This window comes from Oryzias melastigma, linkage group LG1, assembly GCF_002922805.2.
Source record: "Oryzias melastigma strain HK-1 linkage group LG1, ASM292280v2, whole genome shotgun sequence".
Lineage (NCBI taxonomy): Eukaryota > Metazoa > Chordata > Actinopteri > Beloniformes > Adrianichthyidae > Oryzias > Oryzias melastigma.
In genome coordinates this window covers 18,995,225-19,000,599 of record NC_050512.1, presented here as the reverse complement: position 1 = coordinate 19,000,599, position 5,375 = coordinate 18,995,225, and the positions used below count along the sequence as shown (strand labels likewise).

The 5,375-nt window shown below is 37.7% G+C and overlaps 1 protein-coding gene across 3 annotated transcripts in view; it reads left to right on the top strand.

Annotated features, from left to right (window-relative positions):
* The window catches only part of ndst3 (N-deacetylase/N-sulfotransferase (heparan glucosaminyl) 3), a 48,001-nt gene that overhangs the window by 28,822 nt on the left and 13,804 nt on the right, over positions 1–5,375 (top strand). The gene's annotated exons all lie outside the window — the stretch shown is intronic.

Here is a 5,375-nt window from a genome sequence, read left to right as displayed (position 1 = left end):
CTCTTTCCCTGTCAGGGATAGCGTCTCGCGGTGGAGCCGTGTTCATCTCCGCTCTTTAAATTAGTTCTTACCACAAGGGGGTTGCTGTCACATACAAACACACACATTTCCCCTCCCTTCTAACTTACCTCCGGCGCGGTGTGTCAGCTCATCTCCACTCTTGCTCTGAATTGAGGATTTAGGTTTTAAGGTTGAAAAGGCTCGTCCATGGGCGTGTTTGGGGCCATACACTCCACTCAGTTAAAGATAGCGGTTCACAAATGTATTCACAATAATTGTCTGCAGCCACACTAACTCTCTGTGGCTGCAACCCCTCACATGAGCATGCACAAACACACACAGGGATGCTGGCAGACCGGCAGTAAGCTGTATTGAAGTGTCAGGTAAGGGAGTGCTGAACCTGAGGAGCTGTCAGAACTCAGCCAACATCACGGAGCAAAGTGCAGCTTTGTACAATAACCCAATCTGGCTCTTTCTTCTGCCTCTTCTCCTCTTTATCTCTTTTCTTCTTATTCTTTTGTCTCATTTACTTGACATTTCACTTTATTATTGACTCCTTGTTTCTTAGCTACTTCTTAATGTATTTCCGTTCTATACTGTTTTGTGTATGCAGAAGCTTTTTCTTTTCTTTCTCTCCTGTGTATCACTTTTGTTCCCATACCTTGTTTTCTTTAGAACATGTTTTCTTGCAGATACACACGATTTTTTTTTTCATTATTTCCCACTACCTATATTTGTCTTTCAAAAGCAAAGAAATGTCAAAGACAGTTGGTGTAAGGCACAAGTAATTTTCAAAATTGGCAATGTTTAAATATTTAAGAACTCCACTCCCGCTATATTTTTATTTATTGTAAAAACATCCCCAATGGTCTTTTAATTTTAGTTTTTAGTCAAAATCAAAAAGTCTGTGTTGCTTTTTTTTGCTGAGTGTGGGACCGTGGAAGTTAGCTCATCTCATTTCCCAGCAGCACTTTTTTTACATTCTCTCGCGCTAGCTTATAGCACTTCACAAGCCCAAATTGTAGTGGTGAAAGAGACTATGGCTCACCCATGACAGCTATTGTGCTACAAACCCAAACTTTTTCAAACTGTGGGTTTTCCTCTGCTCCTTATTCAACATGAGAATACAAAAAATACTCAAAAACACAGTTCTGTCCTTCACATATTTTATATTTGTCTTCCATTACAATAAACATAAAACAAGAACAGGTTTAAAACACAATTTCCGTTGAAGTGTATCTTTAAATAATAAAGTAAATTATAAACAGAGATTAAGTTTATATTCTCAAACAAGATTTCTTAAAAAAAAAAAACTAACGCGTTTATATTTATTCACTTAAATTAATTACACTCTGCAAAGCAACTGTCTTCCACGTTTTCAAGCTTCCACGGCATGAGTTCATTTCTGATAATGCACACTTCGTTGAACATTATCCTGTTTACAACATGGTCACTTACAAAAGAAATAAATATTCAACCGATTTTTAGTACTTTATTCTTGTTGTTTTTTAGGTTTAGATAACTTTTTCACAAAAGGCAGACTATTTGATTGGTAATGCGGCCCATTGTCATAGTAATATGACAACATGTCGCTGAGCGGCAGCGACCTCGACTGCAGCAGAAAAGGAAAGTGATATTTATTCTGACCATCATGATAGAATAAATAAAGCATCAGTTCCGAGAAAAACTCTTACTGCTTGTTTTTGCCCAGATCATAAAGCATAAGTTTGTTTTGAAGAAGTCTGCACGTATAGAACATTGTTGTTTATTCAAACATGTTAGTTTTACAAATAATTAAATGCTACAGTCACATCTGTAATAACACAATTGAGAATAAAAATAGTATATATTACAGCCGAGTTTGAAGGGTAGACGGCAGAAGAATTGCTCATTAAAGCCTAACCCTTAAGATTTTGACCGGAACTTCTTTTTTAGACGTCTATTCACACCCAGCAGCCAATCAGAATCGAGTATTAACCCAGACCAGTTAAAGTGCTGAAACACAATGTTTGTTTCTTATAGCTGTACACTAGCATATTTGTTTTCTTGGACATAAAATGGTTTAGAGTTCTGCTTATCTTATTGTTAATACATTTTGTGCAAACAAGTTACACTTCTGAGTTAACACTTCATAAATTAAAAAATTCAAACAATTAAAAAGATGGAAAACATTTTCTCTCCAGCCTGTTTTTGTACAAAAGCAGCTTATTGTCGTATAAAATTTACCTCATAAAACATTGTGATTAATCGTGATCAAACCTAAAGTGTTATTAATTGGATTCATTTTTTTTCATTGATTAACAGCACTAATTCTTATACAAATCATTATAATTTTTAATGTAGTAAAACAACAACATATATTAGTCAATGTATTTAAAGAAAATTGTAAAAATAGTGCAATATTATAACAAAAGTACAGAAATGTATTATGTATTTATTTTTAATCAGATGAGCTTGGTTAAAAATAATGCTCATAACCTAGTTAAAATGAGGATCTGCTATAGTCTTCTAGATAAACGATATCTACGTTCCCTGAAGATCTGGATGCTGTGATAACATGACCTGGATGACTGAGAATCTTCTCTAACAGCAAACATCTTTTGCGACATACCTTTTGTTTTTATCTGCTGCCTTACCACAAATTGCCCCTCTGGGGTTTTAAAGTTTACCTTACCTTTACAATCCCCGTGAAACAGTTCAAATCCAGGTAGCCAGGGCAAAGATATGATGTAGAGGGACAGGTGCGATGGTTAACACTGTACCTTCACACTTCAAATACACACACATACACAAAAGAAAAGACAAATCAAACTTTAGCTCACAGGTGATGTCATTACGGCAAACTTCAAGTGACACATCCGCACACGCTTTTTCCTGTCCGTCTCTCATTGGTTGGCTTCCTGTTTGTTCTCATCTCCTTTTCACTGTCACAGGTAATAAAGCTCTCCCCTTGTCGCATCATATATTTAGAAGCTCCTCAAACAATGCTCGCACACAGACTCGCTGCTGATTCATGTTAGCGTCTTGCTGCTATGTTTCAATTTGCAGATACAAAAGCTTAATTAGTGTGCACACTTGGTGCCTAATCAATAGTGCCTTGTAACTTGCTGCTGAAGTCCCCCGGGCCTATCCTTTTGTTTGATGATCTGCACCTCGGCATTTCTGTTCGCCGGCTCTAAAACACATCTGACATGCAGTGGCACTTTGCCACAGACAGTCAACTTGTTGGGTGCGGGCGTAGGGTTTTTGCATCATTCAGAGGCGCTGCCGTGATTATTCAGCATACAGTACACCCCAGGAATTGATTGGACTCTGCAAACAGCCAATAGGGCACCAAGTCATTCCCCAATAAATGGCCGGAGAGATGGTGAGAGGGAAAAAAAAAAAGGAGAGTGGAGGTGGGGGGAGCGGGGTGAGGAGGTGGCAGACAGATTGAGATTTAATTTTCGGGTCACGGCATCTTGTGTCACTTGAGAATCTGGACACATACAGAGAGGAAAGGGATGCACACGTATGCCCTCTCAGACACAAACACAAACTATATGTTTGTGCGACTTAATCATCGATGTGTATGTATATTTTAAATAAATGTGTGTAGGGCTGACATAAGCAGAGCTTGAGACATATATCAGGGCTGACATTTAGCGCTTAGCTCTGCCACTAAGCTTATTAGCCAAACACCAAATATCAGCACAATCTCCCCGCGCTCTGTTTTACCCACCTCTCCCCCTTGACATGCCTCACTTCTGCTGTCCCCGCTGCGGAGGCCTCCTATTTCTCTCCATCTTTTCTTGCAATCCTCCACCCCAGTCTGTTGACTTTGCTCACACATGTAAATCTCTCCACACCTCTTTTATTCTCATTTCCACTCCCTCCCCATACCCTCCTCTGGATTCCTGCTGATTGCAACTGAAGGTTTTGGCAGTTCATCAACACATGCAAGCTTTCAAACAGTACACACGCCTGTACACACACACAATAAACTACAAATCAAGCGGGAGGAGAAATTACAAAGGGAGAGGAAGCTATGAAAGATGGCAGAACGGAAAAGGCCAGTAGATGTTGACAGGAGCGGGCAGAGTAAATTGAATTGAAATCTTTTGCTGTACTGATGCTCAGCTTTCAATTATCCACAGAAAGGGTGAGATTGTGTTTGAGGAGGAAATAAGCAACCGCCGCAAGAGGAAAGGGTTGAGGACAATGATGGAAAAGTAGAGAGAATGATAGGTGGCGTCAGCGTCACAGTAATCTTTATAGTAGCAGTCAGATAGAAATGTTTGTGGAAATAAGTAGTCTGTAATGGGAAACGGGCTTTTTAAGAGAATTGGTTGATGGAGGCGGAAGGAGAGAAGGGAAAATGACCTGTAGGATGACAAAGCATTAAACTATCATTAACAAAAGGAAGAATTATTACATTAAAATCTAAATTTTGTGATTTGGGTTTGAAACTAAAAGAAATCTACCCCACAGCAAGTTCATTATTGCACTTCTGCAAGACATTTTCCCACTTTTTATGTCAAAAACTGTAAAAAGACACAACAGGAGCACGGCATGAATTGTTTATCACTGTGAGGTAGCATTCAGGTCAGCTAATAGCAGTGTAAGCAAACTGCAGCAACTTTGACGCCATATTTTCTTTCTTTTGTTTTTCCTTTATGGAATATGACAGGTTGTAGCGTGTTCTAACCCAAAAATTGGCCCAAAAAATTCACACAAATGGCAAACATTTCCCTTGTCTAAAATGTGGGCTAAGTTTGCCTGGAGTTAGCATATGGGCTGTTGAACTTTAATATTCCCCCAATTAGCCTACCTATAATGCAGTTTAGTTAGGCCCTTCAACCCCAAACAAAGTTGTTCCACGTATCATTCTTTGATTCATTTTATCAGTAAGTTTTGAACTCAGGATTGGGGCACTGTAGGCTATAAATGCAGTAGGTTTTCCTCTATATGTTGTGGTTGAGGTTTTTTTCCCCACTTTTATGTTAAGCTGAGAAAAACTGCTCATGTTTCATCGTTACCTAACTGGACAAAAATAAGAAGAATTTAATAATATTTACTTTATTACATTTTTCATCCAAAAAAGAATGAAATAAAAACATGAAATGTAAGAGATAGCATGTTTTATTTGTTCCAAATTAATACACAAAATATGAATTAAATTATTACATTAAATACTTAGTATATGTTTGAAAGTTTTTATTTATTTTTTTAGGTCAGTTAAAATAAAATTAATTATGGCTTTGTTATACAATTATTTTTTAAAAGGTGCTGGAATAGCACCTCAGTGTAAATGTACCTCTAAATCTATTGAATATCTTAGGCAAAAGAAACCACTACACATTATTAGCTATTACTGAGATTGGTATTTCTGAACT